Genomic DNA, 14,598 nt, shown 5'->3' on the forward strand with positions numbered 1-14,598 from the left:
CCTTTAGCAAATTCGAGTGCTGACACAAAGTCTGATATGCTGTCCGGAGCTGAACGGCGGCGACAAAAGCCACTCATGACATTAGCGAAAAAATTCAGCTTCTCTAGCTTGACATCTAGGCTAAACAAAACCATTTGCTCCCCCCCCCCCCGAAATTTTTTCATGCTGTTGTGCCCCGCCGACTAAAGCAACTCCCGGCGCCGGAAATCATGCTCGATTTTGTCTAGTATGTCCTTTTCAATCTCGAAAAGACATTTCATCGCGAACATTGCGAACTCGGGCTGGAATTCGCGGCAACGCCAATGCACCGGGAGCACGCTCCGTGACCGGGAGTCACATCGTAACACCCTCAACTCCTCCCCCCCCCCCCCCCCCAAGGAGCTCCATCCGAGCAGTTTCAAATGCGTTGTGATGGCGAGCGGGCTTGTCGCGGCATCTCGCGGAGGCCGCGGAATCTAGGGAGCGCTTGGATTTCAACTCTGAAACTTTATGGGTATAATGTTCTCATAAACTTTTGATGCGAAAGGTGCATTGACATTTCCAAAGTCGTGCTTTAGATTTTAAATTCCGGAACTTTGCGGGTTTAATGTTATAAACATTTCACGCCAAAGGTGCATTGAGTTTTCTAAAGTCGTACGTCGGACCACACAATGAGACAGAGCAAATCAACAAACTACCAGACAAGTCTGCTAAGGACGCAGCGAGGTCCGATGAGTCGAAGCGTTGTGGGTGTTCATTTGTGCCATTATGTCACAGAAAAGAATATCAACATGTTTTTCACCTGCGCCAAAGCATCCATGTCAAGACACTAAACCTAGCGAATGTAACTACGTTCTTATTCATTTTTCGACTTTGACTTTTATTCGCGACTACACATGCCTGGTCCTTTGCTTGACAGAAGTCTAAGAATCAGGAACACCTTAGACTTCTGTCAAGCAAAGGACCAGGCAGGATTCCGTAAAGGCTACTCAACAATAGATCATATTCACACTATCAATCAGGTGATAGATAAATGTGCGGAATATAACCAACCCTTATATATAGCTTTCATTGATTACGAGAAAACGTTTGATTCTGTCGAAACCTCAGCAGTCATGGAGGCATTACGGAATCAGGGTGTAGACGAGCCGTATGTAAAAATACTGAAAGATATCTATAGTGGCTGCACAGCCACCGTAGTCCTCCATAAAGAAAGCAACAAAATCCCTATAAAGAAAGGCGTCAGGCAGGGAGATACGATCTCTCCAATGCTATTCGCAGCGTGTTTACAGGAGGTATTCAGAGACCTGGATTGGGAAGAATTGGGGATAAAAGTTAATGGAGAATACCTTAGTAACTTGCGATTCGCTGATGATATTGCCTTGCTTAGTAACTCAGGGGACCAATTGCAATGCATGCTCACTGACCTGGAGAAGCAAAGCAGAAGAGTGGGTCTAAAAATTAATCTGCAGAAAACTAAAGTAATGTTTAACAGTCTCGGAAGAGAACAGAAGTTTACGATAGGTGGTGAAGCACTGGAAGTGGTAAGGGAATGCATCTACTTAGGACAGGTAGTGACTGCGGATCCGGATCATGAGACTGAAATAATCAGAATAATAAGAATGGGCTGGGGTGCGTTTGGCAGGTATTTTCAGATCATGAACATCAGGTTGCCGTTCTCCCTCAAGAGAAAAGTTTATAACAGCTGTGTCTTACCAGTACTCACGTACGGGGCAGAATCCTGGAGGCTTACGAAAAGGGTTCTACTCAAATTGAGGACGACGCAACGAGCTATGGAAAGAAGAATGATAGGTGTAACGTTAAGGGATAAGAAAAGAGCAGATTGGGTGAGGGAACAAACGCAAGTTAATGACATCTTAGTTGAAATCAAGAAAAATAAATGGGCATGGGCAGGACATGTAATGAGGAGGGAAGATAACCGATGGTCATTAAGGGTTACGGACTGGATCCCAAGGGAAGGGAAGCGTAGGGTGGCAGAAAGTTAGGTGGGCGGATGAGATTAAGAAGTTTGCAGGGACGGCATGGCCACAATTAGTACATGACCGGGGTTTTTGGAGAAGTATTGGAGAGGCCTTTGCCCTGCAGTGGGCGTAACCAGGCTGCTGCTGCTGCTGATGATGATGATGATGACACATTTAGCCTCTTCACTTTTCTTGTTCTCACTACCCGCGGGCTGCCAGAGCCAGCCAGAGCGCATGCGTTTTTCTCGTGTTGCCCCGACCACCACGCGGCGCACTTCGGTGCGTGTTCGTTTGTCTGACCGAGTAGATTTTTGCCTGGCAGAGTTTTGGACGCATTCTGGCTAGCAGACGAGTAAAAGAAACAATGGTTGCTCGCCACCATCACAGTGGGGACTCGACGGATTGCAACGCGTTCGCTTGAGCGCAATCTATCCGGAAAGTCCTGTCTCGCCGCTGCAGGATGGCGAGGAGTATGCGCATGATTCTATGTGGGTCAAGCGTCGCACGTTTTCTTCGATATTCATTCGGCAGCCACCAGGGGCGTAGCCAGGGGGGGGGGGCTTATGGGGCTTCAGCCTCCCCCCCCCCCGAAATTTTTTTGTGCTGTCCATGCACGGCCTACCAAAGCAACCTCCGGCGTTGGAAATCATTCTGGATTTTGTCTAGGATGTAGTTTTCACGCTCGAAAAGACATTTCACCGCGAACATTGCGAACCCGGGCTGGATTTCGTGGCAATGCTCATGCACCTGGAGTCACATAACGCAAGGAGCCCCATCCGAGCACCAAATTTCAAGTGCCTTTTGATGGCGAAGAGGACTCACCGCAGCATGTCGCGGAGGCCACGGAATCTACGGAGCGCATGGATGTCAATTCCGAAACTTTATGGACTTTTGATGCGAAAGGTGCACTGAGATTTCCAAAGTTCTGCTTCAGATATTCAATTGCGGAACTTTATGGGTTTAATGTAGTTATAAACATTTGACTCCAAAGATGCATTGACTTTTCTAAAGTCTTACATCGGAACATACAACGAGGCAAGCCTAATCAACACACTATCAGCAAAATAAACCAATAAAGAATCATCAGTAAATCATTCAACCAAGTTGGCCAAGCAAGCAGCGAGGTCCGATGAGACGAAGGGTTGTGGTGGTTCATTCGTGCCGTCATGTCACATAAAAAATATATCAACATTTTTTTCTCACCTACACCAAAGCATCCATGTCAAGACACTGTAGCCAGCCAAAGTAACTACGTTCCGATTTATTTTTTCTACTTTGACTTTGAGGGGGCGGGGGTGGAATGGATGAGCCGACGATGGTGGCTAAGTCTTGTGTGCGCAAAGGAGAAAAACGCGGAGCAAGCGCGCCGCCTTCGTCGAGCGCGATACATCGGGGAGAGTGGATGGAATGGGAGTGGTATCTAGGATTCTGTGAATCTGTGATTGCGCAACATGTTCATTTGCCTTGTCTGACGCATTACATACAGTGAATTTTTCTTAGATAGGTAGATTTATTGGATACTTATGCGCATACTTAAATATCGTGTTGCCAGGTTTTATGCATATGTCCAGTGAACTTTGTTTCTAGTGACACTTTTTTGCCCTTTATGAAGCTGTATCTTCGCATTTGTATATTCCATTGTATCTTCGCATTTTTAATGTACGAGGGCGAGTCAAATGAAAGTGAGCCTGCCTATCCCGCACAATAATGGTTCGGTTCATTATCTGCGAGGCATGCGCGTAGCACACAGGCATCTCTCATTTACAAAAGTGACACGCAGGTGTGAGGACAAATGTTCTTTAATGCTCTCGTAGACTAGGTTGAACATGGTTGCGTGACGTAATGGAGGCTCCAGAAGTTGTGCAGCGTGGTGCCCTGAGGTTTTTGACAGCTGAAGGTGTTTCCCAAAAAGAAATTAGTCGCCGTATGGCTGCCGTGTTCGTTGAACATTTCATTTCATTGGCCACTGTGAAGCGTTGGAGTAAACGGTTCAAAGAAGGACGTGAAAGTTGCAAAGAGGATCCAAGACCGGGCCAATGCCATCGTGCAATCACCCCCAACAAAATTCCAAAGCTTGATGATCTGATGAGACAAGAACGGAGCATAAGCATCGATGAACTGGCAGAGCGTGTGGACATCAGTCACGGTTCGGTACACGCCATAATTCATGAACATCTCGGTTATCGGCTCTTGTGTGCGCAATGGATGCCCATTATTTTGAACCACCGCCAGAAGACGGAGGAGATCGGCGCTACCTTGAGTCACCTGATCCGGTATCATAATGAGGGTGACGATTTCTTGGCTGCAACTGTGATCGGGGACAAACCATGGTGCCACTACTACGAGCCTGTAACACGACGGCAAAGCTTACAGTGGAAACATTCGAATTCACCACCCCCAACAAAGGAAAGGCAGTCATTAGCGCCGGAAAGGTGTTGTTGAGTTTTTTTTTTCGATCGTCAGGGGCCATTACTGATAGAATTTGCTAAATCTTGAGAGACGTACTATCAATTATTTCCGTTATTGTGACACGCCGGATCGGCTGCGTGTCGCAATCAAGAACAAACGACGTGGAAAATTGACGAATGGGGTCATCTTGCTTCACGACAATGCCCGTCCCCACGTCGCTAATGTGGTTAATACAAAACTGGCAAATTCCAAGTGGGAAAAACTGCAACATCTGCTATACAGCCCAGACCTGTCACCTTCCGACTTTCGCATTTTTGGGCAACTGAAAAAAAAAAAGACAGCTCAAGGGAACTAGATTCGTGTCGGACGATGACGTTAAAGAGTCAGTTACAGACTTTTGGAAGCAGCAACCCAAGGAGCTTTATGAGACGGGAATCACGCAACTCGATAGTCAATGGGAGAAATGTCTAAATGCTCATGAGGACTACTTTTAAATAAAGTAGCCCATTTGTCATGTATTCCCACTGGCTCATTTTCATTTGACTCGCCCTCATATATTTTGCAGAACTCCCGCTTTTTATACGTGCCCTTTTTTGCGACTATAATTTCGATGCAATTACTGGCGACACACGAGCGGACACACGACTGCTCCTGCGTAATACATTCGAACAAATGACAGCGTCATTGAGATTTTTCACTGGCCGTTGCATATGTACAAGAATGTGAACAAGGTTATTGAATGACAAAGTTTCATTAACTCATTTGTCATCAACTTGTTCATTTCATGGCCTTTACATTTTTCATATCAGCGGCATGTACTGCTCTTCTGGTTTCTAACTGATATGGTTCTAAAGTACGTGTGATATGTTCTTTACTTATTAGACAGGCAAAAAACATGGAAGCGTTGACATCAGGTATTCTGGGCACAATTTTTGGCACATACAAGTACATTCTTTTATAAAAAAAATACCTATTTTACTTGTTTTGACAGTGCGTAGCGTTCAAGAATTCGTTTCCAGCATCTTTGGCAATGACAATGCAGTTATTATTCATGTATTCGAAACCTCGACAAATCCTTTAAGAGGAAGCTTTAGCTCGGGCCTAACTCCGACGCGGCCTATTCAAGTACATGTAAAACGCATAAACACTTTTCTGAGATAACTCCTCGATCGCCTTTCTTGAAATTTGTTGCACTTGAGAGAGAAAGTTAAATTGTAGTGTCTGAATTTTGTTTAAATATCTTGAAAAATTCGAAAGTCCGAAAAAAAAAATAGAAGTACCAGGTTTAAAGCTAATAGCTCTGCATCAAGAACAGATATCGCGGTTCTGTAAACGGCATCTATTATAAGAGTCAAAGCGGACAAATTTGATATGTCATTTTGTATCTTACGTGAACTGGTGTGTCTTACCAGTACTCACCTACGGGGCAGAAACCTGGAGGCTTACGAAAAGGGTTCTACTCAAATTGAGGACGACGCAACGAGCTATGGAAAGAAGAATGATAGGTGCAACGTTAAGGGATAAGAAAAGAGCAGATTGGGTGAGGGAACAAACGCGAGTTAATGATATCTTAGTTGAAATCAAGAAAAAGAAATGGACATGGGCAGGACACGTAATGAGGAGGGAAGATAACCGATGGTCATTAAGAGTTACGGAATGGATTCCAAGGGAAGGAAAGCGTAGCAGAGGGCGGCAGAAAGTTAGGTGGGCGGATGAAATTAAGAAGTTTGCAGGGACAACATGGCCACAATTAGCACATGACCGGGGTAGTTGGAGAAGTATGGGAGAGGCCTTTGCCATGCAGTGGGCATAACCAGGCTGATGATGATGATGATGATGATGGTTACGTTGTGTACAAGGGTTCTGCAAAAGTCGTATTTCCATAATACTAAATTTTTTTAGATTCATATGTGTAACATATCAATTTTGTCCGCTGTAGATGTACTATTGGATGCAATTCACAGAATTGCGATATTATTTTTCATTGTTGAGTTACAGAGTGTTAAACTTGATTGTTTCGATTTCTGAAAATTTTTTATTTTTTCAATTTTTTAATAAAGAACTGCCAACCTAAATGAGAAACTCGAAACTAAAAGTGAGTAGAATTTAAGTTTTTATTTTAAATGCGACAAACCTCGTCAAATTTGGTGTAGTGGTTGCCGAGAAAAACGTATTTACATGTATTTAGATGAGCACCCGAGCTAAAGCTTCTTAAGGAGGACGCCGAGCTGCAATGTGAGCCCCCCCCCCCCCCCCCGAACGAAATTTCTGGCTACGCCACTGGTAGCCACATGAGGTGCATAAAGTGGTCATTCGATTGTGGCCAACATGCTTTCCTTCGCGTCTTTTTTTCTTTTTTTTCATTTCGGTGCCTGCGCCCCACAAAGGAAAAAAAGACATTGTTGCGGCGCAGCGAATTGCCGCATGGTGAAAGTTCGATTTCGTTACTTCTTTTGCGGAGGATAAAGAGCCACGGGACGATTCAATTGCCGGGTACTCCTATTATATTATTGCGATAGCGGTTATATGGAAACTCCAGGCGCATTCCTGCCGTCGCCGTCGAACTCGTGTTCTCTATGAAGTCCAAAGGCGATAACATCGCGACCGCGCTCTCTATGTTGCATGAGCGAGTGAAAGCGAATTGGGGGGGGGGGCAGCATAGGTGAGCCGACGATGGTTGCTCATTCTTGTGTGCGCAAGGGAGAAAATCGGGGAGGAAGCGCGCTGCCTTCCGTCGCGCGCGATACATCGGGGGATTGGAGGAAGGAGGGGGCGGTGATCTGTGAATCTGTGGTTGCGCAACATGTTTATTTGCCTTGGTTGACGCATCATATATAGTGACTTTTGCTTAGATACGTAGATTTATTGGAGAGTTATACGTATATTTAAATATCTTATTGCGAGGTTTTGTGTATATGTGCAGTGAACTTTGTTTCCAGTTACACTTCTTTGTCCGTTATCAAGGTGTATCTTCGCATTTGTGTATTCCATTGTGTCTTCATATTTCTAATGTACGAAGGCGAGTCAAATGAAAGTGAGGCAACTCACCCTGCGCAATGACTCGGTTCATTATTTGCGACGCACGCGCTTGGCACAGAGGCATCTCTCATTTACAAAAGTGACATGCAGGTGTGAGTATCAAGGTTCTTTAATGCTCTCATACACTAGGTTGAACATGATTGCGTCACGTAATGGACATTCCAAAGTTGAACGGTGGGGTGTCGTGAGGTTTCTGACAGATGAAGATGTTTCCCAAAAAGAAATCAGTTGCCGTATGACTGCCGTGTAAGTTGAACATTGCATTTCATTGGCCACTGTAAAGCGTTGGAGCAAACGGTTCAAAAAAGGACGGGAAAGTTGCCAGGACGATCCAAGACCGGGCCATAGCCACCGTGCAATTACCCCCAACACAATTGCAAAGGCTGATTAGAAAAGAACGGATGATAAGCATTGATGAATCGGCAGGGCGTGTGAACATCAGTCACGGTTCGGGTCCTACCATAATTCATGAACATCTCGGTTATCAGCTCTTGTGTGCGCAATGGATGTCCAAGATTTTGAACCACCGCCAGAAGCTGTAGAGGCTCGGCGCTGCCTTGACTCATCTAATCCGGTAACATGATGAGGGTGACGACTTTTTGTCTGCAATTGTGACCGGGGGCGAATCATGGTGCCACTGCTACGAGCCTGAAACACGACGGCAAAGCTTACTGTGGAAACGTTTGAATTCACTACCCCTAAGGAAAGCAAAGGCCGCCATTTCTGCCGGAAAAGTGTTGTTGACTTTTTTTTTATCGATCATCAGTGGCCATTATTTATCGAATTCGCTAAGCCTGGATGAGTACAACTTCAATGAGAAGGAGGCCGAGCTGCAAAGTGAGCCCTCCCCCCCCCTCCCGAACGAAATTTCTGGCTACGCCACTGCTCAACCGGAATGACGGAACCGCCCCCCCCCCCCATCTACACGCGCTGCTTACGTCATATTTTAAAGTCATATAAACATTGTATTGCACGTCCTTGATTTCATTGTGAACAAAGCTCCCCTCCGGGGAGCCGAAACGTCTTTTCTTGTAGTCTTTCAGTGGTCGGTGTCCTTCTTGTTACCCTTCTTCATGATGCCTCCCGACCAGACGGGCTTTCGTCAAAACCTCGACTTCAGGAAGCTGTTTGTTTTCAAATACGGATATAACGTCCCCCGTTAGAAAAAAAAAAAAAAAAAAGCTGGGCATGATAGCGGAAGCTTCTCCACAACGCGAGCGTGTATGGCTTTTAATAGCAGTAGATGGCTTTTAATAGCACGTTACTTCATTGCATATGCAATTAAAAAGATTATGTCAGAGGAACTCGACTGCCGTTCGCCTTCAAACAAGCGGACGTCGACTTCAATTTAGTTCGTTAGCCCCGCCTAGCCGGACAGCCGCCGCGATCTTGCATGCTGTGTGGACACTACCATCTATGTATAATTGTTATTGCATGCAGATAAAAAACACGCCTTCATCGTCTTAATTTTATAAGCGCGGAAGTTGACGGCATGCTTCGGAAGCAGTTAGGGGATAGTTTCGCTGATAGGACATATTAAACCCCTTGTGACGTAATCAGCGCCTACAAGCAGCCTATAAGTGCTCCCACAGTGAAGCGTGCCCGGAAGCCGATTCTTCATAGATTCCCTACTCTCGTATTGAAGCGCGCACGTCCACCAGTTCAAACCTGCCGCCACGTTGATCGCATGCTGCAACTTGCAAAACACAAAGAAGACGCGCAATTTAAGATTTACATAAAGATCAAGTAAAAATAAAATATATTAGGTGCATTAAAGTTGTTTTAAAGTGAAAATTTATAAGCACTAGGAAAGATTATGTAGCGAAGCGCCGGTAGTGCCGGTGGCGCCACATGTAGTACTATAGATGTTCTGTGGCTGTACTTCAAATGCGTCTTCGCGCTTTTTTTTCCCGATTATGAAACCCATGAAACTTCCCGCGGCGGCAACGGTGGTTCGTTCGTACTCACTTGCTGAAGTGGCATTAGTTTTCGAGTGGAGAACTTTGGATCGTTCTTGCAATAACGGCAGCAACAACACTGCGTGGTTTCGGTTCGGTAATGATTTTATTATATGATTGAAGGGTTCCTATTTGCTGGAAATCATGCTGCATAATTTGGTCGGCACGAACGGATTGTTGCGTTTATACAGTTATTGAAAGAGCCTCTTTCAGATTGCAAGCTTTTTTAGGTTTGTTAGCAGCATCTTTTTTTCTTTTTCGTCTTTGCAACTTGGATGCTGGCCTTGAGACGACGACGGGAGCTTTGTAATTCCGTTACTGACTCTATGTGTGTTGGTCGATCACCAGCCTTGCCCTGATGTTAAACAGTTGCGATACTGTTATTCATCACTATGCACTGCATTAAAACATGATCGCGCAAACAACACTCGCAGACTGCCATTGCAGACAAAAAATAAACGAAACCATAAAAAGTTCGCATATGAGAGTCGCCTCAGCACCGAACGTTCGTTGACCATGCAAATCGGGAAAAAGACGTGCTAATAGCCCCACATTTAGCTCATGAAAGCGTGTCCACTACAGTATTAGGCATGAAGGCAATGCAAATAATATATAGCAACTATAGGCCGCAAAGAAGTGCGTCGCCGGAAGTAACGACCGCCTACAGCTGAGACCTCTTTTGTACAATGCCAGTAAAGAGCAGCAGTTAATGATGCTGTGTCAAGGGAAGCCAAAAGGGAGTAAAGCATAATTATCAGCAGCTCATAAGTATACATATGCAACGTTTCAGTAACGTTGAACCTTTATAGTGGTTCAAAAATCTGACGGGCACTGCTATCTTGAGCGCAACGAAAAAAAAAAAAAAAAAATCACGTTTACACATCAGCTAAACGAAACTTGGAATTTTAAGGTTAAGAAATTTAGCACTGCGCGACTAAATTTTCAGTGTTCAGTGCTTTCAGTGTTTCTGTGTAAAATGTAAAATGTCTATCTGCAAATCATTAAGTTAGGCAGTATCTATTCTCCCGGCAGCCGGAAAAATTTCTCCCGGCAATAACCTCCTATTGGCTCTCAGAATCTTAGGTTAGATTAGGTTAGGGCACACCTGCACGCTCTCGGGCACAACTGCAGGCAGTTTTTTCCCGGCAGTTTGACTTCGAGCGCCAGTAGGAGGTGAGTGCCGGGAGAAATTCGTTTCAAAAATTATCCCGGCTTTCGGGAGAATAGACGCTGTCTTTAAATTACTTTTGCGTGTGTTGTTTTGGTTGAATGCATATAACTTATTTTCAAAATTTTTTTCAGTAAGGTGGATTAAACCTTAGTGGACCTTCGTTTTATTTTTATGGAATGGTTTCTATGCTACACTAACCCATGTGACTCAATACAGCTTTGTTGCGTACAGTGTTGTCACAGAGTAGTGTGAAGTCAGTGCAGTCTGCATCTTTTTCCATTTTTGTTGTTCTGTACATATCAATCTTTTTTCTTTTCTTTTTCCGTAGAGCACCTGTCCTCACTTGGAGGTTGCATTTGAAATTCTGTGTAAGCCATCGCTGTTCATAGTCAGTGCAGTCTGCATCTTTTTCCATTTTTGTTGTTCTGTACATATCAATCTTTCTTTCTTTTCTTTTTCTTTAGAGCACCTGTCCTCACTTGGAGGTCGCATTTGAAATTCTTTGTAAGCCATCGCTGTTCATAGGACATTCTGTGCCAGTGGTAGAGAGAAGTCTGGTGCCCTTTTACGCTCCAAAAGGAAAACCTTGGCTGAAGCTATTCATAGCTGCTATTAAATGTGACCTTGAAGTAATGTAGAGTTAATTTTAGGCTGCAAAGAGGAAGCAATGACGATAAATTTGAGAAACGAAACAAGGCTAACACAAGGTGCATTTTGTTTGTTGAAGCGAGCAATCACATTTGCACTGTTTCGTTGCCAGCCAGTGCAGCTTAAGGCTGTTAATATCATCATCAGCAGCAGCAGCAGCCTATTTTGTGTCCACTGCAGGACAAAGGCCTATTCCTGCAATCTCCAATTACCCCTGTCCTGCGCCAACTGATTCCAGCTAGCACCCGCGAATTTCCTAATTTCACCGTCCCGCCTAGTCTTCTGTCGTTCTCGACTGCACTTCCCTTCTCTTGGCACCCATTCTGTAACCCTAATCGTCCACTAATTATCTAACCTGCACATTACATGACCTGCCCAGCTTCATTTTTTTCTCTTAATGTCAATTAGAATATCGGCTATACCCGTTTCCTCCCTAATTCAAACCACTCTCTTTCTGTATCTTAATGTTATGCCTAGCATTCTTCGTTCCATCGCTCCTTGCGCAGTCCTTACCTTGTTCTCAAGCTTCTTTGTCAGTCTCCAAGTCTCTGCCCCATATGTCAGCACAGGTAAAATGCACTGATTGCACACCTCCCTTTTCAATGATAATGGTTAAGCTTCCAATCAGGAGCTGACAGTGTCTGCCACATGTGCTCCAACCTATCTTTATTCTTCTGTAAATTTCCTTCTTATGGTCAGGGTTCGTTGTGATTAATTGACCTAGATAAACGTACTACTTCACACGCTGTAGAGGCTGACTGGCAATCCTGAACCCTTGTTCCCTTGCCCGGCTGTTCATGATTATCTTTGTCTTCTGCATATTAATCTTCAACTCCACTCTTACATTCTCTCTATTAAGGTCCTTAATCATTTTTGTAACTCGTCTCCAGTTTGGCAGAAAAGAACAATGTCATCGGCAAACCGAAGGTTGCCGAGATATTCGCCATCGATCCTTACTCCTAAGCCTTCCCAGTTTAATAGCATGAATACTTCTTCCAAGCACGCAGTGAATAGCATATGAGAGATTGTGTCTCCTTGTCTGACCCCTTTCTTTATCGGTATCTTCCTACTTTCCTTGTGGAGCCGTGGAATCTCTGTAGATATTTTCCAAGATGTCTCTATGACTGCTGGTATATCTACTGAATCAAATGCCTTTTCGTAATCTATGAAAGCCATATAGAGAAGCTGATTGTATTCTGTGGATTTCTCGATTACCTGATTGATGATGTGAATGTAATCCATCGTAGAGTATCCCTTCCTGAAACCTGCCTGTTCCCTTGGTTGACTAAAGTCCACTGTTGCCATTATTCTATTGGAGATTATCCTGGTGAATCTTTTATATAATACTGGTAGTAAGCTAATGGGCCTATAATTTTTCAATTCTTTAATGTCTCCCTTTTAGTGGATTAGTATAATGTTTGCGTTCTTCCAGGCTTCTGGAACTCTTGAAGTCGATAGACACTTTCTATACAGAGCCGCCAGTTTTTCAATCATTATGTCTCCTCCATCTTTGATTAAACCGACTGTTATTCCATCTTCTCCGGCCGCTTTTTCCTGTTTCATGTCTTGCGAGGCCCTTCTGACCTCATCGCTAGTTATTGGAGGAGTCTCTGCAACCTGTTCATTACTGCTTTGAACGGAGGTATCGTAGCTCCTCTGGGTACTGTACAGGTCAGTATAAAATTCTTCTGCTGCTTTTACTATACCTTCGAGATTGCTGATTATATTACCCTGCTTATTTTTCAGTGCATACATCTTGGCTTGTCCTAGGCCAAGTTTCCTTCTCACTGATTTCAGGCTGCGTCCATTTTTTACAGCTTCCTCAGTCTTTCTCACGTTATAATTTCGAATATCCCTTATTTTCTCCTTGTTGATCAGTTTTGACAGCTCCACAAATTCTATTTTATCTTTTGAATTGGACACTTTCATCCTTTGTCACTTCTTTATTAGGTCCTTTGTTGCTTGGGAGAGCTTGCCTACTGGTTGCCTTGATGCCTTGCCTCCCACTTCAATTGCTGCCTCTGAAGCTAGCCTAGTTACGGTTTCATTCATTACCTCTATGTCATCTTCATCTCTCCGTTCGAAGGCGGCATATTTGTTTCCAAGTACCAGCCTGAATTTGTCTGCTTGGACCCTTACTGCATCTAGGTTGGCCTGTTTCTTGACGAATTTTACTCTTTCTCTCTTCAAATTGAGGTGAATCCTAGCCCTCACTAACTTATTATCACTGCACTTTACCCCACCTAACACTTCTACATCCTGCACTATGCTGGGATCAGTAGAAAGTGTAAAATCAATTTCATTTCTTTCACCATTAGGGTTTTTCCATGTGTACTTTCTGTTGCTACGCTGCCTGAAGAAGGTGTTCGTTATTTGCAGCTTATTCCTTTCTGTGAATTCTACCAGTACCTCTCCTCTAGCGTTTCTAGAATTGAAGCCGTAGTTGCCAATTGCTTTTTCCCCACTTTTGCAGTGAAGTCCCCCATTACTACAGTATACTGAGTTTGCACTTTTCTCATCGCTAATTCAACATCTTCATAAAACTGATCTACTTCATCATCGTGAGTGGATGTTTGAACGTAGGCTTGTATTACCTTTAATCTATACCTCTTATTAAGTTTCATTACGACTACTGCTACTCTCTCATTAATGCTGTAAAATTCAGCACAATGCGTTGGCGGGCTAGTTGGTGCGAATCCATAATTAGTTTGTTTAGTGCAAATTAGGAATTAGGAATCCTACACCGTATTGCCTCTTATCTGGGAGACCTCTATAGCAGAGGAAATGGTTGTTAGTCAGCACTGTATAAGCCTCAACAGTTCTTCTGATCTCACTAAGGCCAATGATATTCCAAACAATGTATAATAGTTCCTCAAAGAGTACTTCTAAGCTAGCCTCACTTGACAGAATTCAGGTGTTAAAGGTTGCCAGGGTCAGTTTCCATTGGCAGCCTGTCCGGATCCAGAGATTCTTAGCACGCTCTGCTGCATTACAGGTCTGACTGCCGCCTTGGTGAGGTGCGGAGCACCTGACCGCCTTGGCATAGCACCATAGCACCTGCTGCTGGGGACTGAGGCCCATGGGTTAATTTTAGGAAGCATGAGGGAGGTAGTGGCTGAATACTGCACCAAGGAGGCCAATTCCTGTTCTGGTGAGGAAGTGTCTTTGTTGAAGTTTAGTGAGCCTTCCTAATTTAGTTGTACGTGAATTAGTATAGCCCCGCTAGCCTGGAGATGTAGTGCACTGGAGGAAGTGAAAGTCGAGCTCACCATCCTTAAAAAAACATTTTTCATAGGAGGATTCGAACTTCCGGCTATGGCAACCGAGCATCCGACACAGCTCAGTCAGATAATTCCTGAGGCGGCGAGGCTACCTTATCGCGAAGAAGTCCAGCCCAGAGAGCCTTGCATGC

At 44.3% G+C, this 14,598-nt stretch overlaps 1 long non-coding RNA gene across 5 annotated transcripts in view; it reads left to right on the forward strand.

Annotated features, from left to right (window-relative positions):
- The first annotated feature begins 9,311 nt into the window (after positions 1-9,311).
- LOC142564852 (uncharacterized) overlaps positions 9,312-14,598 on the forward strand; it is a 35,923-nt gene continuing 30,636 nt past the window's right edge. Inside the window, exons 1-3 of one of the 5 annotated variants that reach the window (XR_012824695.1) lie at positions 9,312-9,464; positions 10,867-10,906; positions 14,182-14,337. This is a non-coding gene — a long non-coding RNA (uncharacterized LOC142564852). Of the gene's footprint in view, positions 9,465-10,424; positions 10,541-10,866; positions 10,907-11,003; positions 11,043-14,181; positions 14,338-14,598 lie in introns of those variants that run through there. The other 4 variants (XR_012824692.1, XR_012824697.1, XR_012824699.1 and 1 more) reach the window with 4 other exon arrangements.

The sequence above is a fragment of the Dermacentor variabilis genome, chromosome 1 (genome assembly GCF_050947875.1).
Source record: "Dermacentor variabilis isolate Ectoservices chromosome 1, ASM5094787v1, whole genome shotgun sequence".
Taxonomy (NCBI): domain Eukaryota; kingdom Metazoa; phylum Arthropoda; class Arachnida; order Ixodida; family Ixodidae; genus Dermacentor; species Dermacentor variabilis.